This window comes from Thunnus thynnus, chromosome 7 (genome assembly GCF_963924715.1).
Source record: "Thunnus thynnus chromosome 7, fThuThy2.1, whole genome shotgun sequence".
Taxonomy (NCBI): Eukaryota; Metazoa; Chordata; class Actinopteri; order Scombriformes; family Scombridae; genus Thunnus; species Thunnus thynnus.
Genome location: NC_089523.1, coordinates 16,247,604 through 16,273,097, shown reverse-complemented (window position 1 = coordinate 16,273,097; position 25,494 = coordinate 16,247,604). Strand labels below are relative to the sequence as shown.

At 41.4% G+C, this 25,494-nt stretch overlaps 1 long non-coding RNA gene across 1 annotated transcript in view; it reads right to left on the bottom strand.

Annotated features, from left to right (window-relative positions):
* LOC137186006 (uncharacterized) overlaps positions 1-15,781 on the bottom strand; it is a 20,489-nt gene extending 4,708 nt beyond the window's left edge. The window contains exon 1 of the long non-coding RNA XR_010928948.1: positions 12,814-15,781. This is a non-coding gene — a long non-coding RNA (uncharacterized lncRNA). The remainder of the gene's footprint in view (positions 1-12,813) is intronic.
* Positions 15,782-25,494: the final 9,713 nt, after the last annotated feature.

Genomic DNA, 25,494 nt, shown 5'->3' with positions numbered 1-25,494 from the left:
CCGGAAGGCTATCCATAATACGGTCCACTGGTCAATCGCCTCATCCAGTTTTGTCAATAATTCAGCTCCTACCAATAAAATCATAGACAAATAGAAATCACAGAAAATATTATTTTCATTTTGTTTTGTTTTGTTATGTTTTGTTTTGTTATATTATGGATACCAACACCAAAGAATGTATAATCAAATGTTTCTCTTCTCCTGCCCCCTCTTCTTTTGTGTTTATGCTTTACTCCCTTCTCCACTTGTTGTTCTGTCTTTTCATTTTGTTGGTGCGCTGGGTAAACATTTCAACATCCAGCAGCTGTTCTGGCAGCCCAGGGGGTGTGTGTGTGTGTGTGTGTGTGTGTGTGTAGAGTAAGGACAGGGACATAGCACTATCTTTTGATGCAGCTTAGCCATTCAACAGTGTAATGTGATTATTTCCGACCCAATTAGAGGGAATGCATGGCACACCTCAAAATTTATGGCCATAAAGAACATTGATAGAAGAAAAAGGGAAAAAAAAGACTTCAATGGGGAGAATGAAGAGTTACAAAGAGACAAAGAATAAAGTACAAATAGATAAATGAGATTAAACATAGGGACAAAATTTGCTGCTACAACAATGTAGAGTGAACATTTTTGAACATCCACATTTAGGTGATAATTCTACTTTATATTTATTAATGAGGTTGCAGTGGGTGGTGGTGGTGTACTGGAGTGCATTATATTGAAAAATGTTCCTAATATTTTGGACCCCTCTTGTATATTAATGCAGTGGACAAAATATTAGGAACACCATTCAGTATAATGCACCCCAGTACACCACCACCACCTACTGCACTATCGTCTTACAATAACCGAAGTGAAGTGTAGGGTATTTGATCTTATTTGTAATTAAAACAAACAGGTTAGATAGACTAAATTGAAAATACAGGCCTCAAAGTACAACCTCGATGCAATAAAAGTGAGTACACCTGTGACCACTGAAAGAAAAGTGAGTACACCTGTGATCACTGATACAAAAATGATTACACCTGTGACTTCCAATTAAGACTAATTGCCTGAACAATGTTATAAAAGAACCTGTGAACATCACAACTTTCTGAGTTTTGGTCTTGGTTGTGTCTAATGCAACATGGTTCCACATGGTAAGGAATTGCCTGCAGACATAAGAAACCAGACTGTGAGACTTCATAAAGATGGGAGAGGGTTAGTTGCAGCAGTGGTTAGGAGGTACAGGAAGACCCATACTACCAATAACAGAAGGTGCATTGGTCATCCTCAAAATATGACGGCGCGCATAATTCGCTATTTGCTAATTCGCAACCATGCATTGAAAAGCAGACGGCAAGTGCTTCTGACTTGGTACAAGGATTATCTGTGGAAATTGGTGTTTTAGTGACTGCTCAGACATTGCAAGGGACATTGCATGAAGTCAAACTCTACAGACGATGTCCAAAAAGAAAACCATTGCTCACAAAACAGCACAAACTTGCAAGATTAAACTTTGCCAAAGAACATGAAAAGAAGCCTGATGAATATTGGCAGCACATTCTTTGGTCAGATGAAACCAAAATAAATTAGTTTGGGTCAGATGGAGTCCAGCATGTCTGGCGTGGACCTGGCCAGGACTACCACAGTGACTGCACAGTGCCAACCGTGAAACATGGAGCTGGGAGTGTGCTGATATGAGGCTGCATGAGTGCAAAAGGTAGATGGTAGGTAGATGCCACCATGAAAGCAAGTTTGTATAACCAAATACTGAATGAAAAGATGACTCCTGGTCTCAAGAAGGCTGGCAGGAGAGGAATATTCCAACATGACAATGATCCCAAACACACCTCAAAAATCACACAAGTTTTTAAAGAAGAAAAAAGAGAAGTATGTCCCCTGACATGAATCCAATAGAACACCATTGGAGAATTTAAAGAGGGAGGTATAGCAACAAAATACCTCCAGCAAAAAGCAGTTGAAAACAATCATCTGTGAAGAATGGCAGAACATCTCTCCACAGATTTGTACAAGACTGGTATCATCCATGCCCAGCAGGATTGAATCTGTTGGCAGGCATACGAAATATTGAAAAATAAAAGAATGGAGTCTCAGTGATGAAGGGTGTGCTGCCTTTTGTTGCAGTTCATTCTTAAATATGTACTTTTTATTATAGTTTAAGTAATCAAACATTCTGTTTTTCAAGTAAATTGGCTTAATTCTTCTTGGGTATTGTCTGAAAACAAATCAAATTGTATTAAAGGAAAATGATTTGTAATTACTACATACATTTTAGTGTACATGACCAGGGGTGTACTCAGTTTTGTTATATACTGTATATATGCACAATGACATATCTTATAACTGTTAGTTTCTACCTTCCATTCACAAACTACAGACATTAGACTATACACTATAAAAATGTGATTATTATATTCCATGAACACACTCTTTCTCTTCCTCTCTCTCCCGTCCTTCCTTCCCTCCCCCCTTCAAGAACACACATCTTAATGAACCGTGCAGCAGCTCAAGCATTTAGTCAATTCAAATTAATATTTGAATACATCGACTCAGCCTTTCAAACCTCTACCATCCTATCATATTAACAAAATAGCAGGAGGAAGAGGAGGAGGAATCAGATGTGATTATCTGGTACAACTTGTGATATTTTTGGCCTATGTGAAACACTAGCATATAATTTATTTTTAATCACTATAAAGGTCTTTCCCATTAATTGTAGTTGCATTGTAGGAAGCAGTCGGAAGCATCATATTTGAATTAAATCTCAGTTTTGCCCATTTCAACACGTAATGTTGGTTGAAACACTGTGACTCTAACATTAGTATATAACTAACTAAATAAAAATGAAGGTCTGTGTCCCCAGTTCTGACTGTAAGTTCAGCTCTTTTCATGTACAGAATTAGTTTTGGAAAACAATATGAAGTCAGTAAAGTCATTGTAAATCAATCATAATTGGATGCTCTTGCTTCTGCATATTTTACAAATGGCAAATATTATTCTGAACTTGTTTTGAACCACACAATGAGGACACTGTGCAGTTGCATTACAAATGCACAGCAGCGCTGGGGAATTCACCAACGGCTTCCCCACTGAGTGAGCAATGCAAGGCAGTCTGCCCCATGAAACTCATGCATAATATTCATCATAATTGGTGCAGATAGCTGCTCTGCTTATTTAACTGTCAAATTAATTTATATAGGGTGTGATATGAATTCCCTACGGATGGTCCATCTGCAGTGCAGCATGCATTACTGTGGGAGTCTGAGGTTGCATTCACTACGCATTCACTACCAAGGTAATCTCATGGAAACATCTAGAATGGAAATAGGAGCTTGTGAGATGCATACTTAAATTCTAGCACAAAAAAGGTCATTGCTTTGCTGTAAGAAGTTACCAATTAAAACCATCTTTGCAGGTTTTGTTGCAGAAAGTTTAATTTAAGTTTATGTAAGTGTGAGCTGTTGTATGTGTTCTTCAAATATCTATAAAAGATCTGTGCAGACATGGCCACTTCTTGAAGGACTATTTTGCCCTTTATTAAACAGATGGTGCTTCTTGTGAGACTTTGCAATGCTTCATAAACAAAATATTTAGTATTGTATATTTAGTCATGCAGGGATTTGCTAAAAGGATACAGTACACAAATAGATACAGACCTACAAATATGCGGACAGATAGGCGGACATAATTAGAAGCAGCAGTTAAAATGCTGAAAATTTTAGCATCCAAATCGTGTGTGTGTGTGAGTGTGTGTGTACTTCTGTGCGTAAGGTCTTAAATAGCAACAATCTTTTCCAGCGGGGTGCTCTAATGGTTTTGTTCTGATCTTTGTCTGAAACATTAGCAAAAGGTAGACTAGACTAGACTGTCTCCAAGTTCACACATAGTTCATTTCACGTGTACTCTAAATTATACATTCATTTGATAATAGTTACACCATATTTACATTTATCTTGCACATGGTCTTATCCCATGTCTTCATCTACATTGTCGTGCTCTTTCTGAGTTGCTGTCAATCTGTTATTTTTGCAAAAGAGAGAATACATAAACCCCCCTAATACATTTCTGTGAACCTAGTTCACTCAACAGTGTGGGAGGAGAAAATCAAGCACTGAATGTACTCAAAGTCTTTAGTGGACCTGACTGGTACTGATTCCATGCTGTTAATGAAGAACTAACAATTAATAAAGTATTGTCTACTTCATCATCTTAGGAGGCTATATCCAAAAACAGTTCAAATACTTGAACATGTAATAAAAATCTGGTAAATGTTTAAATTGCTTTGTTATATCTGGATGTAAGAAGATTGAGTCATCATCTCAGTGCTTTATCTACCTAGCAATCATAATCAAGGCAGGGCTGATGGAAGTTTTGAGTTTCCCACTGCCATCAGCATGTCACCTGTGCTACATGGTTGACAGCTGTTAGCCATCATCAAGCCAGCAACAATATCACCAGTGCCTAGCCTGTTCAGTTTAATGTTTCTATGTGTTTCATCCTCTTCTTAACATATCTCTTTAGCACTGTGACATAATTTTTCAGCAGTTGCACTATCTCAACACTAATATGACTCATTGTCACTTTTTTATTCATAATTACAGTCTTGGTATATACAATTTTGCTGTATTCACGGTTGCCACAAACTCTTAAAGGCACATTCTCCCTTTTTTACAGTTACAATTTCCTTACTGTGAATGTAAGTACAGTATCATTAAATTACCATGTTTCATTTTACAGTTGCAATATTACTACCGTAACTATGGGTAATACTCTACTTCAATCACACGCATGCAATTGCTGACTGAAATTTGCATATCTGTAGCCAGCCAATCAGGATGTGCCTACCAATTATGTATCTCACACAGTGTATAAGGCAGGGCTTTTCTGCGGCTCTCATCCCAAAACCACTTCAGCAGACGGTGTAGGAGTGGCAGGGTCCATGGGTAGAGGGCTCCGCCTGTGTTTATAGAACTAGGGTTACAATATCGTAACTTTCGTTCTATCTCACACAGGCTCCACCCTCTACAGGACCCTGTGGCTACAGTAGGCTGAGCCTGATGAATGTTTGCCCTACTATAAGTTAGTCACTGCGGCCCTCCTACTTCTTAATAATCCAAGCTGCTTCAGCGGGGCAGTAGGGGGCCCAACCCAGTCCAGTTACCATGAACATGAAACTGGTTGTAACCATGGCCTAACCTAGCAGGGGTCAAAAATCATATAACAGACATCCTGCACACCTCATTTCCTGAGTCATCTTGGATCATGGGAGAATGTTGGTGTATAATTGCCTAGGAGGGGTCAGGTGATCCACAGCTAACACTCACACAACCCTTTTCACAAGGCCTGAGTCACCTCTGCGAGTACAGTCCTTGAAAAGGAGCCCGACATGTCCAAGAGATAGAACCTTGTGAACAGACAAGGTGTAGACCAAGATGTTGCCATACATACCAAGCTAGCAGTGAACGTTCCCACAACATTGGTTGACACTACCCACAAGTTCTAATAATGTTTTAAAGAAAATGTTTGTTTTTTTGGTTCTGAGAATGTTCTAGGATAACATTCTCTAAAAAATCCTATAAATGTTTATTGATAACATTGTTAGAACATTATGCCCAAACATTCCTTAAAATGTTTTCAGTGGGAAGGTTTTTTTTGGTTCTCAGAATATTCTAGGATAACATTCTCTAAAAACATAAAAATGTTTGGTGACAACCTTCTTAAAATGTTTAGTGATAACATTGTTAGAGCATTATCCCCTAACGGTCTCAAAACATTTTCCAAATGTTGCAGTGAGAATGTTCTTCCTTTGTTATCATGTAACATTGTAGGAATGTTTTATAAAAGACCAGCTGAGTGAGTGCCTTCTGCATTACATAGCCTCTGTGACCAGCTGGATGAAACAGGATGGGACGCTATCATCATAGCGTCATGGAGGGCCAGAAAGGGGAGGTGAAAGGAGGGTGGAGGATTTTGCTTCCTGGAGAAAAATGTAATTTGTTTTTATTAAAACATTTTCAACACACACAGAAAAGCATGAGCATGAACAGTGGTGGGAGGGGGTGGTTAACTCTGCTGGCACATCCGAGGGGGGAGGGGCGGCTGTTGAACATAGCTCTTGCTGATGTGACGCTCCCTTCCACTGACAGCCGTTTTGGCTGCAGGCTCTCCCCATGCGTAGGGCCTCTGTGGGGGTCTGCTGGTGATTTTCGTCCTGGCATGGGCGACTCAGCAGGCGTGGGCGGGTCAGTGCTGCAGTGTGTCCGTCCAGGTGGTCTGGGAGGTGGCTGACAGTGCTCTGCCATGCCTGTGCACTCTCCTCCTCACTGTGGTGTTACAATTTCATTTAGCAGATGCTTTTATCCAAAGCGACATACATCTGAGAGCTGATACAACACAATCAAGGATCTAGTCAGGAGAGAACAACAAGAGTAAGTAAGCAGAGGTTTGAACCAAGCGGCAAACTCTGGGGCTGAAAAATTAAGCCAATGCGGAAAACTGCAGCTCCTTGAATGGCCACTTGAGGCTGGCTCCAAAAGTGAGTCAATCCCCATAGACCCCCATGTTAAAATGCCAAACTTTACAGCAGAATTAAACATGTTTACAGCCTGGTGCAAAAAACAGTTTTGGTCTCTATAGCTAATTTCCCTTTCATGACAACTGTATGGGGGGTGATTTTTTCTTTTATAACTCACCTGTTTAAATTTTATTAAGCCGTAAAGTTATGCATAATGAAGGACATGGCTGCTTTGAGTGACAGGTCCACCAGCCGCTAGGTGGCTTGTTTCAGCCATTCGGCCCGCCTCTTTGCCCATTTTTGATTGGCTGGGAGTTATGCAGAGTCACACACTACCAAGATGGCGACAGACAGGGCCGCTCACTTTGAGCCTCAAAACCGCACTTCAGAAACCAACAGGTGACATCATGGTAACAACGTCCATATTTTTATACAGTCTATGGTTTGAACGTACATGCAGGGAGGCCTGCCAGTAAGGAGTTGCAGCAGTCAATGCGTGATATTGTGAGAGCCTGTACCAGGAGTTGTGCTGCATGCTCAGACAGGTAGGGCCTGATCTTCATGATGTTGTACAGGACAATCCAATACAACCGAGCAATTGAGGCCACATGAATCTTAAAGACTAGTTGGTCATCGATCATGACACCCAAGTCACGGGCAGACTTTGTGGGTATGAGTTGGGTTGATTCGAGCTGGATGCTGATGTTTTGTTGTATATAGGGACTGGCTGGGAAGACAAGGAGCTCAGTCTTAGAGAGGTTGAGTTGAAGGTGGCGTTCTTTCATCCATGCTGATATATCAGCAAGGCATGATGAGATCTGAGCCGAGACCGTGTGGTCTTCTGGCGGGAACAACAGGAAGAGCTGGGTATCGTCAGCATAGCAATGGTATAAGAAACCATGGGAGCGGATGATTGCGCCAGGTGAAATGGTGCATATTGAGAAAAGAAGGGGACTAAGCACTGACCCTTGAGGAACCCCTGTGGATAAGCTGTAGGTTTGGACACTTTCCCCCTCCAAGATGCTCCCTGAGAGGTAGGACATGAACCAGTGGAGTGTGGATCCTGAGATACCAAGCTCAGTGAGTGTGGAGAGGAGGATTTGATGGTTAACTGTATCAATGGCAGCTGACAGATCTAGCAGCAAAAGAGCTGAGGACTCACCAGCAGCTCTAGTAGTAGTGATTCCATAACCCACAGGAGTGCAGTCTTGGTAGAAGGACCCCACTTAAAGCCAGACTGATTGGAGTCGTACAGGTTGTTCTCAGAAAGGAATTCAGATACTTGGTTAAAGACTATGCACTCAAGTATTTTTGATAGGAAGGGCAGGAGTGAAATCGGTCTGTAGTTTTCAACCTGGGCTGGGTTGAGTGTAGGTTTTTTGAGCAACAGGGTGACTCAGGCTTGCTTAAATGCGGCGGGGACACCTGTTGTGAGTGAAGAGTTGATGATGTGTGTAACTGCGAGGTTAAGTGCGGGGTAAATGGTCTGTAGAAGGTTGGATGGTATTGGGTCCAGTGGACAGGTAGTAGGACAAGAGTCCAGCAGAAGTTTGGAGACTTCGTCCTCAGTCAGAGGGTAGAATGAGGAGAGTGTGGCCCTGAGTGGAGGGCGGAGGAGGAGGCATACTGAGGGGTGTGTTAAAGGCAGAGAACATTTTCCGCACATCTGTGGCATCACAGATCTTGTTCTGATAGTAAGTAATTAAAATGGAGGAGAATGATGCGAGGAGACCCTGATAGTCAGTGAGGTCAATGGGCCCTCTGGATTTACGCCATTTTCTCTCTGCTGCTCTGAGTTCCGCCCTTTGCTCTCTGATGACTTCAGTGAGCCATGGACTGGGGGGGTGATGCAAGCAGGTTTGGATGTTAGAGGGCAGAGATTGTTAAGAGAGGCAGCTAGTGAGGAACAGTGTGTCTGTAGTCTCATTGACCAGGAGTGAGGAAAATTCATTAGGAGGAGGCAGGGTAGCCAAGACCTCATTGGAAAGTTGAGTCAGTGTGAGGTACCGGATTTCGCGGCAGAAGGAGGAACATGAGGATGCTCTGGTAAGGTGATCGTGAATTGAATAAAGAAGTAGGGGTTAGGGATGTAGGAGGGTGACAGACATATTTGTTGTGGAGCAATGCCGAGTCAAAATCAGATCAGGAGTATTGCCTGCTTTGTGTGTGGGAGGGGTGGAGACCTGTTTGAGGTCAAATGAGGACAGAAGTGACAGGAGGTCAGCTGCTTGGGTTTTGTCAATATGAATATTCATGTCTCCCATGACAATTAGTGGTGCGTCATTATCAGGCATGGCTGAGAGTGATGTGTGAAGTTTGACAACAAAGTTCCCCAGTTGACACCCTGGTGGGCGGTATATGACAACCACAAACAGCTTAACAGGAGCAGTAACCCTGATTGCATGTTATTCAAAGGAGGAACAAGAATTGCAATGCACCTTGTCTCCTCCCTGACTAGAAGAAGGGGTGAGCGGCAGATGGCAGCTCAGCTGTGCCTTTTCCTCTTCCAGCCTCTTGAAGCACTGAGTGACAGAGGAAATGGACCCGAAAAGCCCGTCTGGAGCTATGGGAGCTCCCACAATGTCTTCTCTGTCCTTTCTCTGTAGGGCTGTGAGTCCCAGGCACATGTGATGTGAACCCACTGTGGCAAGCGACATCACACGCCTTGCGGCAGTAGCAACTCCTTGAATCAGGTTGTCTGACTGATGGTGCAGCCCAGAAATTTGACCTGTTCCGTTGTTTGTGTGTGTGTGGGGGAAAACGCTGGAAAATTCTCTCAAAATATTCCAGCGTGTACCTACCCTGCACCAGCTGAGGTAGCAGCTTCCAGCTAGCTGACCAGCCAGCTGAGTGAGGAATCAGGAGGGCTGCAAGGGCCCTTTCCAGGGGGGGACAGCTTCTCCCTGTACGGCCCTGCAGTCTCAGGAAGGAAATCAGTCCCGTGACTGGTGACTTTGTTTTCAGCAGCTCCTTCCAGAATGGTTCGACACACATATGTCCTGGAGAGGAGGTGAAACAAAGGATGGTGGAGCTGGATGAGCTGGGCCATAAAAGCCTTCACATAGCCAGCTAACCGGTTGGACGTGATAAGCAGGGGCAGTGTATACACTCTGCCACCATGGTCATAACCTTCGGAAAATCATGAACTGAAGTCAGAGATGGACTCCCGAAGGTCAGCGATGTTGCAGACACAGTAGAGAGATTGTCACCATTGTCCATTGGCGAAGACCCTGGGACAGTCTCAGCCAAGGTGTCTGGCGGCATCCAGCGGGGTCCAGCGGCAGAGGCGGTGGCAAAGCACCAGGTAAAGTGGGGGAATCATGATTGATGCAGAGATCTATCTTGAGTTCCGGGTTAATCTCATCGCAACAGAGCGAGACGTCACACAACCGAAAATGGTCCCACCATTGCTGGAGTCGAAAATGAGGAAGTCCTCGGCAGTGAACGCAGGGTGGTGGCTATATCGTGCCATTCTCTGCGTGGTCCCGACCGAAGCACTTGAAGCAGAAGAGATGCCTGCCAGCGGCGGTGATGAGGCCAGGGCAGGATGGACAGAAACGAGCTTGCTGGAGCAGCGACTCCATCCGTGGAGAGGTAAGATCAGTGAACAGATTTGCCATCGCTAAAGTGAAAAGGATGAGAGCGGCAGAGAAGCACTGCCTTATATACTGTGTGAGACACACGTAATTGGTAGGCGTGTCCAGAATTGTCCTGTGAGGGTGGAACCTGTGTGAGATAGAACTATAAACACAGTAAACCTACTGTAATTTATTTTTGCAGTATACTACTTGTCACTCGCTGCTAGTTAAGTTTCTTACAGTTAGAACTCTGCTCAGGTTGAAGGTGGGCAAAACTATTCTGGGGATTATGTCAAGTGTACAAATAAGAATGATGTCAATGTCAATCAAACACAGTCTGTACATAGATACATAGATTCATGACTTCGAAATCTCATGGTCAGGTAATCTGACCTTTTTAACCCTCATCTTGCACCAATGTGTTTGATTATTGGTAAGCAAGACTAAAATACTAATAATGTCAAATACAATATAAATAAAATTAGTTCTACTGTGGCACACTGTGTGTTTATCAGATGTGCATTCAGTAGTGATCATCAGGGGAAGGAGCAATTGCAAGTAGTGATTGGAGTCATTGATTATTATGGACTCTACAGAAAGTCTCAATCAATGATCTTACAGCTTTTGTGTTTGCTACACTACACACTGTTCAGCCTGTGCAGAGATCAATGAATCAATTACACACACCCACACACAGAGACACACACACACACACATAAGCACATAAAGAAAGCTTGTATGGGTTATGTCTAAGCTGTAAAGACCCGTCACAATATACTGTGGAGGAGCTGTTTGTTGCCGACATATATCTCTCTGCATGGTTAGTACGTTAGCAAGGCAGCACTTTACTGCTGTATTCTAAAATCATTTTGTAAAGCCTATAAACACTTGTATATTTTACATAAATTCACAAGGTTCCTTCTTCTTCTCTCACACACACACACACACACACACACTCATACATATACATCACACACATGCACACACTGTGCTGTTGCATAGAGTGATGGTATGGGAACGAGATCCGTATGACACTAGAATGTTCCACAGCCTCATTACGACCTAGAATACGAGGCCAGCGGCCATGAAGCGACTGTCACTTCTCCTCAGCCACAGCCCTGGTTTCTCTGTGTTTGTGCATGTGTGTTTTTACAGTGTGTGTGTGTGTGTGTGTGTGTGTGTGTGTGTGTCAGAGAGCACGAGAGAAAGAGAGAATGATGTGTTGTAAGTGACTGTACATGTATATATGCATTACAGCAACAGAAGAGAGAAAATGCATCTGTGTGAAGGAGAAAGTGTTTTATGTTTGTGTGTGTGTGTGTGTGTGTGTGTGGTACCAGTCTCTCTATTCCAGTAGCTCAACAGTTCAAGTGCTAAAATCGTGAAGTCATTATGAAGAACTGGAGAAATTCTTATCATAAAACAAGTGGTAATGAAAACTTGCTGACCAAAGGCAACATTGATTGGCTCAGAGTTTCAAACTGTGATTTGTTTTCTAGTCGATTTACATACATTTTATAGATAGATCAGGCTATTCTCAAATGGGAAGCAACACAAGCAACACATTTTCTTTGACAACAAATTAATGACAAAGTCAGATCCTTCAGGTGTTACTTGACCGGGTGTCAATATTCCCTGCAATGTCAGGTTCAGAATTTATATCTAATGGCAGTTTTTCAGATAATTTAGATAAGTTTTTAAATAGTTTATAATATATAGATTAAGAAGTAGGAGAATTTTCTCAACACTACATGGTTTTCATTGGACAGTGATGATTACTTCATTAAATAGAGGTGTTCTCATGGTCATTAATGGCTCGGATGTGGCTGATATTATGAATAGCATGTGATTTAGCAACATGGTTATGGTACATATAAAGCTGTATTTTATGAAAATCTAGCTGAAGCAGAGTCTCAGATTTGTGACTGTACATGGGAAAGCATTATTCATCCCTGCATGCGGGGCTATACATTTATATATAAGGGCATTGGTGTGCGTTTTTGATAAAACACCATCCTGGCATGAACTTCATGCCAGGATGGTCATTCATACTGTACTCATTCTTTATGGTTAAACATGCCTTGGTTCATGGGATTGATTCAGTTTTCATTCTGGTGCCAGGCTAGATGTCATTTGACCCACTGGGCACCTGTATCATGTGGAATCTTGTGCGTATCTTATGTGAATCAGTAACCTGACGCGCCACATGGTTTGTTACACAGAACCATCTGGGAAGTCATCCTTGGAAACTTTGTGGAAAAGGGCAGGCACTTTCAAAAAATACTTGGCAGGTGATTGGATGAATCATCTGTTTATCACCATCTTACCTTGTGAGAGCTGGATTCGCGAGATCACGCAAGAATCCTCATCGGATGCTGATTGGTCCGAACCAGTGGTGGTTCAGACACAAACGCATAACTAGAAGCCTGACAAGATGGATTCTTGCGTGATCTTGTGATCTTATGATCTTGCGAATCCAGCTGCCTCACAAAGTAATAATGTGATCCGCTGGACCTACATATCATGCAGATCACATGACCTGCATCCATTAATGTAAATTATTGTGATGCTCCTGAACTCTGAGTCCTCTTATTGACCTTTCACCTTTGACTTTGGCCTACCTCCTGAGGGAATACGATGCTCATTGGTGGGTAGACAAATTACACACACTACAGGCACAGACGCTGGTACACATGAAAGTGTAGCATTGAAACATGTACTCACCACACATTGCACCAGGGGGGCAGCCAAAAACTCCTTTCCTTCTTCTCTTTATCCAAGCATGTTGTCTGTTTTTTCCTATCCTCCGTCCCGCTGCTTTCTTTCACCTCACTCTTCACCTCCTTCTCCTCCCCCTCCCTGTCCCCCCTATCACCACTGCTGTTCACGTCCAGCTCTGTCGCTGGTGGGGAGAATCCAGGCGACACATACACACAAACACACAGCTCCGGGCGATGCTTTGAAAATGCACTCAGACGCAGCTGGGTTCAAAGCTTATACACACACACACACCTACACCCACACAAGCACAAACACAGCCGAGCTCCTCGACAGTCCCTGCACCCCCACGCAGCCACACACACACATAAACATGCAGCTGGTCTGTCCGCAGCTGGATGGGGACTGTGGCGTTGTGTCTCCCCGCGTTATTCTCGTGGTGTTTTGAGGAATCTCTGATTCAGGTCAGAGAGAAGGAAGTCTGTATCTTTTTGCCATTAAGACTTATCGAGTTTGAGAATCACCCATCGTGACTTATTCAGTCAAAAATGGAGTATACATCCTGCTTCCAGTTAAAAGGATCCTTCGTGTTGATGCACATCAAAGCAGTTCAGGACTTATATTTCCTCAAGCCATGACAGCAATCCTTCTCTCGTAAAATCCCTGTAATGAAGCTATTTTCAGTGACCAGTCCAGGACAAAACAGAAATAGGAAACATTTATGAATAGCTTCAACAGTGTTTGGCTTATCACATCTGGCAGTGATACTGCAGGTACCTCTCAGTGGCTTTCAAAGCTGGTACAACATGTAAATCCACTCTCTGTTCATCAGCCAGGGATGGATCTTGTTCTTGTAGAAAAAAAGAGGATGTTCCAGTCCCGTTGTGGTCTTAATGAGCTCTCGTTCCTTGCTGCTGCCACATGATACAGGTCCAGTTCCTCTCTCTGTAGTCGTTCCACTCTCCCAAAAAAAATCACACAGCCAGGAAGCCGAGTCTTGGTTAATTTGTAGGTCTTGTCTTAATTGGCAGCAACATCTCAATTTAACCACAGTAGCAGCTTAACTATTCCAGTGTGACATCAACTCGAATAAAAAATCATCTGTGTTTCTTCATCCTGTTTTCCCCTCTGTGGTGCAAGGAGCAAGTTCTTTCCAGAGTGGCCTGTCAGCATCAATATTTAACAGGAACGTCTTGCTATGTTTCTGTCACAGTTAAAGTTTACATGTTCCTGTTGTTGTGCGGTGGATGACATGTTCTCTGGTCAGGTCTGGTCTTTCAGTCCTTCTCCCCTCTTGCTTTCTGCTTGGATGGTAGATTTTGCTCTGATATGGCCCAATTTGTTGTGTTCTTTGGTCTGTTCTGCTCCTTTCTTCATTTTCTAACCTTCTCAAAGCTCATCATCCCATATGCAGTCATGTTCTTTCCCTGTAGCAAGACACTCACTAACTCAGGACTTTTTCCCCTGTAGCAGCTCAAGCAGTTTTTCATAAAGCCTGTCCTTCTGTCATTTGCAGTTCTGCGTCCACTGTCTACCCTGCAGCAAACCTTCATTCAACCTTCCCTCAACTGGCTTCAGTCATACTAAACCCTCCACTTTCTAAACTCACCGCCTTTTCTCGCCTCCCTCTCCCTCTAGCAAGCTGATTCACTTGGCCTATATCTCACTCACCACTTGCCAGTGTGGATTCTGTCTTCATCCTGTCCTTCCTCTAAAGACTGTTCAATTCTGGTCAGCTCCTCTTTATTTTTTCTCCCCTATATCTCTCTCAATGCTCTTCTATCTCCCTCTACCTCTTCTCTCACATGCAGAGCTGCTGTGCTCTGACTCATACTGCTCTCTCCTCCCTTTTCCTTCCAGAAGCTTGCAAATGTTCCTGTTTTTTTTTTTTTTTTTTTATCTTCTCTCTCTAACAACACGTCAGGATCCATTCAGCATTTTTCTTTGTCCCAGGCACCAAAATGACGCCTCTGCATCCTGCTGAGACAGATGGAAGGATAGCCAGTGGATAGACAGTCAAGCAGAAGCATGCATGGATTTATAGATGGGTGGATGAATGGCTTGACAGGTTGACTGCTCTTCTGTGATATTTAGGAAATTCAGGAAGAAAAGGCCTCTCACAGTCCCTATTTAGTCAAAACTATTCAGAATATATTCTATTGATATTTTATTGATTTATAGCTATTGAAGCCATTAATTTATAGCTACCTGAATGGGAATCCTCTTGTGACAATCCTCTCTCTTAATTTCTACCTCTCTCATCGATTCTCTCCATCCCTCTGTCTGCTCCTGCAGCCTCAGTCTGTGCTATCACTAAAATGCAGCATCCCTCTTCCTCCCCCCCTCCCTTCTCCTCCTCCTCCTCCTCTCTGTCTCTCCCACTCTGTTTCCCTCATTTCCCCCCCTTTTCCCCCCTCCGCTCCTGTTCTCTCTATATTTGTCCTTCTCTGCATCGCTGTCTTCCACTCTCTCCATCTCCTCCTTCGCCCCTTTGCTTTTTTTTTTTTTTCTCTTACACCCTATCTCTGCTTCCCCCATCACCACCACCACTTCTCCTCTCATTTTCACCGTCCCCCACGTGCTTTTTTTCACCCCTCCCTCGCGAAGAGAAGCTTCCAGAAGAGAGTGGACAGGCTTAGCGAGTGGAAAGCTCTCAGGACATGTGAACACCATTCATAACCCTGCCTGCCACATGAATTATGTACAAACACAATACATTCATATTTTCTCATATGCATGTACACACAGAAAACACACACTCTTTCTCCTTCTGGCTAAAGTGAACATACAGGAAGGTTTTTGTTATGTATGCATACCTGAGCAACGTTCACAGTCTCACACACACACACACACGCACACACACACACAAATGCACACTAATGGCACTGATAATGAAAGAGGTTTTTCTGCAGAGTGAGACCGCAGCTGCAAATTGTTGAAAGATTGAACAGAGAATATATGTAGAGCATGTTCATAAGGCTACAGCCGTGCACACACATACTTTATGTATAGAGCACGCAAACACACACACACTGCACATGTGGGGAGAAAAATGTTCTCATTTGAAATGTAAATTCTGTTTGACAAACAGTGACAGAATCATTGAATAAATAAATGAAACATCAGCCCCATTAGGTTTGTGTGACTGAGGAGAGAAAGAGAAAGAGAGAGAGTGTGTTTGAGTGTGTGTGTGAGTGTTTGCCAGTATGGACGTAGTGTGTGTCAAGATGTGTCTATTGTTCAGTATTGAACATTTGTATGCGCATGTGTAAACTATGGCATGTATTTGTATCACATCATCCTTTGTGCGTGTGTGTGTGTGTGTGTGTGTGTGTGTGTGTGTGTGGCTGGTTAGAGTTGTCCTTTTGGCCTCTAGCATCACCCAGTGCCACCATCTATTATGCAGCCAGCCAGATGGAAAGGATGTGTGTGTGATGTGAGTGTGTGTCTGCATCTGTGTGTGTGTGTGTGTGTGTGTGTGTCTGTGTGTGAGTGTGTGTGTGTGTGTGTGTGTGTGTGTGTGTGTGTGTGTGTGCACACGTGTGAGGAGACTTTTATTTGTGTGGGTGGACTGATTAAAGATCATTACTAGTTATGATGGTTATTGTTTTCCAGAAATTATATAATTAATTATTATATCAATTTATTATTATGTTAAAAACAGTTATGTTCAGGCTTGTTCATCACTTTTTAATGTCCTCTGGAAATGGAAAGAGTGATTAATTTCCATTGTGTTCTGTGCAACTTGCATCGTTTCTGTGTTATATTTTCTGTATTTTCAGCACTTTTCTGTATCTGGTTGTGTTTTCTGTATTTGGCATTTTGTATTTGCGGCGCTTTTCTGTATTTTGTTGAATTTTCACACTTTGCAGTGTTTTCTTCTAAATGTCATATATTGTGTTGTCAAATTGATGAAGATGTGTTCTTCATTTGCTTTTTGTTTGTCTTTTTGCATGTGTTTGAAGTGTGTTAAGCTCTCAGTGCCACCATGAAGCTACACAGATTTACAGGATGGGATTACACAGACTGACCTGGTCTTATTATTAAGGAGGCCAAGCTCAGCACTGAAGGCGCAGTGGCACCTTTTTGTTTGTGTACTATTTTTTATTTTCCAACTTTCTTTTTATTTATTTATTTTTCAGTCTATGGCAGTACATAGAACCAAAAACTTGCAAATCAATAGAGATACATTTTCAGTTTCAAGTTTTTTTGGGTTGAACTCAGCAAATATAGTATGGTCAAATTGATCCAAATAACTGCTAGAATTTTGTCCTTTTGTCTTCTGTTTCCTGCTTCTTCTCCTATAAATATGATTCAGTCTTCAACATATGCTAAATGAAGCATCTTTGGGATATAAACATGATGTTGATAACTCCAAGTGTTTGCTCATGACTTGAAAATGAATTTTGGCAGCAGAAACACAGAAATTGGAAGTAAGCCATGTCGCTGCATTTCACTCTTTCTTTTGTATTTTGGCCTTACAACTAAACTTAGCACAAAAAGTAAGGAAATTTGTGTTTGGTAGATTATTTCTTTGTTGTAAGAATGCTTCTTGGCAATAAGTCGTATACCGTTGGAAAGCCTGTTTATTTCCCTTTTAAATGGTTCCACATTTGTAAGGAACATGCATTTGTGGGATGAGCAGCAGAGCTGAGTATGTGCCCATGAAAAATTTGCCAAATCTTCTCTGCCATTGCCAAACAGCTTATTTTGCTGTTGCTATTGACTCTTGTTTTGAGCTTCTGGCAGCACCTGGGAGCATGGACCCTGCTACAGTGGTCAGTAGGTGTCTGCTCCAAGAATCGGCATGCCACGTTTGACTGATCTGGATAGGGTTCGTGCAATAGGGCAACTTCAAGCTGGTGTTCCGCAAAACCAAGTTGCGGCATTATTTGGAGTGAGCCCTAATACCCTCTCTAAAGTGAAGGCCAAGTTCCATATAATGGGGGATGTCAGAGACAGGCCGCAAAGTGGGCATCCCAAGAAGACGACACCCCAAGAAGACTGTTTCCTCACCCTGTCAGCCCTTAGGTACCGTAGGCTGTCTTCTACAGATTTGCAGTCAAGGTTTGCAGGACGATATGGCCGACGGCTCTCAGCCCAGACAATCTGGAACAGACTGCACGCAGCCAATCTCCGGTCTCATAGGGCTGTCAGGAGGCCTGCCATGACTGCCCTTCGCCGTCAGGCCCATTTGCACTGGTGTTGGCAACACGTGCACTGGAACCTGAACATGTGGAGGAACGTTACGTTCAGCAATGAGTCCAGATTCTGCCTACGGCAGTTGTGTGGGGTAAGTGTGGGGAAGACGCGGAGAATGCTATGCTGATTACTGCACCGATAGAGTAACATCTTTTGGTGGAGGCAGTGTGATGGTGTGGGGCGGTATCTCCCTCACTGGAAAAACGAGGCTTGTCATCATTGGAGGCAATCTCAATGCAGAGAGATGTCGAGATGAGATTCTGCAACCAGTAGCAAACCCATATCTTGACAGTCTGGGACCGAACTCTATCCTCCAAAATGACAACGCTCACCCCCACAGAGCGGGGTTTATTAGAGACTACCTCCAGAATTTGGGAGTGGAGAGGATGGAATGGCCTGCCAGCAGTCCTGACCTCAACCCCATTGAACACTTGTGGTATCAGCTTGGGCGTGCTGTTCATGCCAGAGTGATCAACACAACCACCAACAACCATTCTTCAACCAGCATGCCATCCCACAGCATCCCACAGCAGTGTGTGACCAGGCTTGTGACCAGCATGAGGAGGAAACGCCAGGCTGTTGTGGCTGTGTATGGTTCTTCCACACGCTACTGAGGCTCCTGTTTGTTAAATGAATAAATTGTTAAATTGCCAATATGTCTTGTTTCTTCAAACTTCAATCATCCAATCCACCAAACACCAAACAAGAGTCAATGGTAGAATAAGCTGTTTGGCATTGGCCGAGAAGAATTGGCAAATTTTTCATGGGCGCAACTCACATACTCAGCTCTGCTGTTCATCCCACAAATGCATGATCCTTACAAATGTGGAACCATTTAAAAGGGAAATAAACAGGCTTTCCAATGATTTATTGCCAAGAAGCATTGTCACAACAAAGAAATAATCTACCAAACACAAATTTCCTTACTTTTTGTGCTAAGTTTATTTATGTCATGTGACATCACTGTAGCATACAGTACATACTCAAATAGCCCAGGTTGTACTGAAGGGGGTTAAAGATTGATTTAATTGTGAATAAACATAAAATGAGCAATGCTGTCATTGAGTATAATCCAGGGATTTGCTGAATTGTCAATATCGATGACAAAAGAGTTACAATATTGTGCTGACTTTGACATTAGATTTAATACCAAAAAGAGTAATATAATGGTGTATGAAACAAAAGTTCTGAAATCTATGTTCTAAAGTAAGCAGTGGGTTCAAATATCTTGGTCCATTAGAGATGAAATGACAGAGATGCATGTCACAATTTCATGTTCAAGGCTAATACACACACTGAAAAAGTCTCTTTGTTTAAGGCTTGCTGTATGCCCACTGTATGTAGCAGCATGCAGAGACCACATACAGTTATGTGATCTGGATGTTATTTGTTATGTTGGCTGTGTCTATCAGCATAAAGGAACCCACATGTCAGGCAGGAATAAGAAGCCAATGTACAAATATATGTACATATTGAATAAGGTACAGAAGAGCAGAACTGACGCAGTGGTTAATCCTACTAAATACTTCAGAGATGTGGCAACTCTGGAGCAGGAATCTCTTTCAGTAATTTTATGTGATGTGGATTTTTTTTTATGCTTTACTTGGATAGACAGTCAGGCAGGTAGACGGACAGAATAGACAGAGCAAAGAGACAGATATGGAGGATAAAAGATTAATATAAATACTGACACAGGCATATCTAGCAGGAGAAAGACACAGAGGCAGGAAGGAAGCAGGCACATACTGTATATCTTCTGCTCATTCCAAAGTTTGCTGCGTCATTACCCTGATCAGACCTAAACTGCTCTCTTCCCCTTCATCTGTCTTCCATATTTTCCTTCTCTCCCTTCCCCCACTCTACAAACCCAAATGTGCCTTTGCAAGAAGAAAAACTTTTAACAGCAGAGCAGATTAACACAAGGAGAAGAGATAGGGCGAGAGTCATTAAGACAGAAATAAGGAGACAGTGTAAGAGAGGGAGAGCTAAATTAGGAACAAAAGACAAGAAACCAGGGAAAATGTGTGTCTGTGTGTGTGTGTGTGTGTGTGTGTGTGTGTGTGTGTGTGTGTGTGTGTGTACTCGTGTTTATTGCATGTGCATGCTTGCATGTTTTTGTGTATGTGTGCATCTTTACAAAAACCCTTATAAAACCACAGGCTACTTACAGTAATTCGGTTTTTCCAGTTTAGTCGTTCCCCTCTTATCTCCCTCTTTTTTAGTATATATATATATATATATATATATATATATATATATATATATATATATATATATATATATATATATATATATATATACCATACAGAGATACAAAACATTAATCACATTACTTAAAAAAAACAAAACAAAATAAACAAACAAGTGAAACAAAAAGCTTCAGAGAAAACATGAAGCATAAATGTGAATTTGTATATTTTTTTTATCAGGTAATCATAAATCTGAAACACAGAAGTAAGGTATCCAAAGTTCCAAAGTTCACAACCAAGAACAATTTCATTTCTAATGTTTGTGACCTTGTTATAAATCTGACCTGTGTCCTATAAAAATGAATACATGACAAAATTATAATTCTACTTTTTGTCTCTTTCATAGTCTGGAAAAAATATCTTTTTTATGCCTGAGAGGAGACATGGGAAAAATGTTTTACTGTACATCAATAGGACATCCAATCTATTCTTTTTGCGTCCCATCCAGTTCAGGGATATTCATCGTCTTAATCAGACATAGATCCATTAGAGGAAATTAATGTCAAGTTAGATTGTCTGCTAGCAAAGATTATTGTCACCCTTGAACTATCATTTAGCGCCCTTTCTCTCTCTCTCTCCCTCCCTGCACTCTTTTACTATAAATCAGTCTCTCTCTTAATTTGTCTTAATATACAATATATCAATTCTGACAGAAATACACTGACTCAAGCTGAAGTCAAAGATATAATAAGATCATCCCACACACACACCTGCACACACTTGTGGTACAAAGTTAATTTGGACCCAGTCCCAGAGTGATAACAACAGAAGGATCATCATTGCAACAGCCAAAAACTGTCAAAATATTTTGTGAAAAAAATCTAAAAATTAAGAAATGCATTTGCATCTCTGTGAATGCACATACACAGATACACATGTTTATTTTTTTCCAGCATAAATTGATTGATTGATTGATTGACTTTATTGTGCACCTCAGTTGAAATGTGTCTTTGGCTTCTCCTAAATTTAGCAAAAGTGCATACACTACTCATAGCACTACAGACCATTTAAAACATACAAAATATACAACATACAATAGTGCAAATAGCAGCAGGTAGGTTATGTAAATAATACCAGAGAGCAAATCTTATAAAATAACAAGTGTTCCCTGATGCAGTCATTCTGTGTTCAATGCCTGTATGACATAGGGAATAAAAGACTTCTTATATATGATCCAGCTGGCCCTTGGGACTCTGAATCAATAGCCAGACGGGAGCAGCTCAAACTCTGAGTGTAGTGGGTGTGAGGTATCTGCAGTTATATGTTTAGCCTTTGTGTGTGTAGCACAATCCCTGTCACCTTCCCTGCAATGGTAACAATTTTGGAGAGCTTGATTCTGCTCTTTACACTCAAGTTGCGGTACCAAGCTGTTATGTTAAATGATAAAATCAACCAATCAATGATTGGTTCTCTTAAAAATGCTCTCTGGGTTCTCATTAAACATTAGGGTCTGATCAATGATTGTAGTTCTACAGGCTGGTTATTGAATTTGAAAGGGAGGATGTTAATGGTTCCTGTTGTGGAAATATTGAACGATGCTCAGCACCTCAGTGGAGAAAGTGCACACGAGCCTTTGATGTCTTAATGCTGCAAATATTTATTGAAACAATGGATCAAGGAGAAACTGAAACAGCAAACATCAAAGTGTTCTGCTCCGATGCTGTCTCTTTCCATTCTGTCCCCTAAAGGTCTGACTCTTAGTCATTAACCCCAACAGATCAGCCTACAATATGAAAAATTAGTCTTATTGTTCACTAGTTTCTAAACAAGGAACTGCATTTTATCAATGTTAGTTCAGGTCATGTTGCATGAAACTTCAGGTCACTGTCAGCACATTCTGGTTTGAATGTCTGATTGTGTAAAATAGAATCTAGATCTATCTATCTAGAATCATTCATCTATCTGTGTTGTCTAGGAAGGCCCCCTCTGACCTTGGTAACCATGGCAATGCTGATTTACCCTTTATCAGAGAGGCCTCTGCTTCCCCAAAACATCACAGAGGGTTCCCTAGTCTCAAGGAGAGGAGAGAATGTCTCTTTTATACTTAAGAATTACAGTGTGACCTCAAGGCCCAGGCTTGACCCAACGTAACCCAATTTGTAACCCCTAAAGATAGAAAATTCCATAACAGTTCCCCTTGGTTTTGTTTGCATTATAAGTTCTTTTGTTTTGGCCACATGCATTTCCAGTTTACTTGCCTGACACCAGTCCTGCAGTATAGTGACCTGTCTGAAGTAAGCCTCCTCATGTATGGCAGTGTCTTTCAGGAGAAGACCAACAAGGGCAATATCATCAGCATATTTGAACAGCTTGACATTACTGCTGTGAACATGCATTTGATTTGTGAAAATGGACCAACAGCAGTGGTGACAGCACACAGCCTTGTGGTGCTCCAGTGTTTAAAACTAAATCTAGGTCAACATTCATTAGACTGTGTAAATATTCAGCTACAATCATCTGCACAGTGTTATGACTCTCCCTTACGTTAATGTTTGGGACTGCAGGGTGTGATGGAGTGTTCCTTTAAGTGAAGTCTGAGTCACATACTGTATCTGCTCATGGTGAGTGCATACTGTACATGATTAATATACTTCAATAAGCAGGCATTATGGCCGTTGAGGTTTACCCCTGGGAACTGGGAAGAACAATGATCTGTGGTTGACTGACCAAGGAACCTTATTCCTTGCCATAAAGTCCTCTGTGTTTATGAAATGAGCAAAAGCAAAAACAAATTTGACAAAATCTTTATTAATTTTATATGGGGCATTTTTTGGATGAACTAACCAAATGGCTAGGGAAGATAAGCTAATGTGCCCCGGAGCAAGACACGATCCTCTACTGGAGCGGAGCTGCTCAGGTGTGAATGTGCATGTATGCAATGTAAAACTCTTTCCTCAGGCCATAGCTGTTACGGGAACTGTGTTTTCAGTCCTCTTGCTTGGTTAAATGGCTAGAAACAATGTTTGAAACAATGTCTCTCCTGAGGCTTTGGTATAGCACATCATGAACAGCTGTGGCCAGCTATAAGCACATTTTAAATAGAAGCATTTGGCTGAAAGACATCCAGAGTAACTGACAAAAACAAGAAATCATGAAAATCAAATCAATGAAAATAGCCCAAGCTCTCTGATTTAAAGCAAGTAATCAAGAAAAAGCACTAAATAAAATGTTTTTGTGACAACCCTACACAGAGTGGTGGTTTTGTGATTACTGTTATTTGTATAAAAGCAACAAGTAACAACTTTGAGATCAGTTTCACTGTCTCTATTACTTTTTGTACTCTCTTTATTGGAGACATTCACATGAACATAACTGAATGAGATTATCGGTTAAACATTACATTGTGCACACAACAAAAAGGCTGGAGTCTTCACAAACTCTCACAGGCCAGATTAGCTTTAGCTTTGGCTGGATTAGTTTGAGCCTTTCAGACACAGTGAAGAGGACAGATGAATACAGTGGTATGGAAAAATGATGGAAGACAAAATTGACTTATTATTCATTATGGATGAATGAATAATGAAAATCTTCTGAAAGATTTTCGTCTTCTGGAAATTTGTGGCTTGATTGTGCAAACTGATGACACAGCTGTGAAAGGGAAATTGATGGTGTTATGCACTGTTCTCTTAACTGCTTTTTAACTGGTGATAAAACATGATGCGTGACTGCCTCCCTCTGGTCTGAGAGCAAAAATGGAGCATGGATAGGCTCCCTGTGTGTTACTGAGGATCATTTTCATTTTTTAGCCAATTTTAATGTTTCTCAGGGGTTTATCTTTGAAATGGCCCATGATTCTGCCGTAGATACTCAAATATTATGATTATTCATTGGAAACATTGAGCTATAGTACATTGCTATCATCTGTTACGATTCATTTACTCCCTTATAATGCCTCTGTATCGATCTGAGACACTTCGGCTTAAAATTAGACTCATATTGAAACACAAACACACATTTTTTTTTAGACTTCACAGTAGCAGTGCACTCATGTTCATATCACACACACTGTATATAGCAATATGCATGCATACAAACACATAGGAAAGACATATTACTGTACACCGACAGACACACATGTGATATTTGCATACACACATGTGCCCGAAGCATCTCTTCATTCATTCACTCATGCCTACTGTACCTCTCTGACTGAGCATTGTGTCACACCTTTTTAGGTTTATTGATGTGTAATGTACTGTTAAGCATTACATGGGACAAAACAGACATATTTGTTTGTCAGAAGATTTGTCTGTTACATGCACACATTGCCTCCCATTTTTCCTTTTCTTTCTGTGTTACATCAGGAAAGAGTGTGTGTAACTCAAAGGACGTTTCTGATGTTTTACAGCATAGTTATTAAGGGGCCCTTTGGTCAGTTGTCTTCCAGATATAGCAATGTAGTAAATGTGGTAAATCCAGTCTTCATAAATTGTTGTTATGAATCCAAACCTAAACATTTGGGGGAACTGGATCTTTATTATTTGTGGCCATAATTTTTACACTTAAAATATAACAAAGGTTACACAGTGGTGCAAAATTGCATCACTGTTGGATGTTTTTTCATGTTCAGTTGGCTTGAAACTACCCACAGAGGTCAGTGCAACATAAGATGAAATATTTAATATCATCTTTTTTTTTCTTCTAGGCTCATTTTTCTTTTATAAGCACAAGCAGTTGTTCTATCTGTTCATTCAGCCACCCTGTTCATAAATTAATACACTCTTTTATGATGTTGATTATTTCTACTCTACAAATAGTCATTCAAGACAGTGTATTGCTATCTGCCTTTGTTGCCTACTATATATACTCTTTGGCCTCTGCATTTACTATTATGATGATATAACTGATTTCAGTAAGCAGATTAAGGCAGGAGTAAAAATGAGGGTAATTTTTACTCCTGCACAAAAATTAATTCCAGCACAAAAACTGTATATACGAACATTTTTTTTTTTTTTATCAAGTGATAGTTTAGAAATGATTAAGAAAATGTTGCTGTTTGCTGCCTTCCACCTCACTGAACTGTGATTCTAACCCGACAGCATGAAAATCTGTTCAAGTCTGTTTTCCTTCTGTCTAATGTGGACAGTATTATACATAAGAAGGGCGGACAGCAGGACCTCCTCACCCCCAAAACAAATTCTGTTTCAGATAGCAATATGTTACTGAATATTTTAAATGCCCATAAGACATCTGGTCTAAAACAGTGTGTTACACATTTGTCAGAATACTTTCTTTA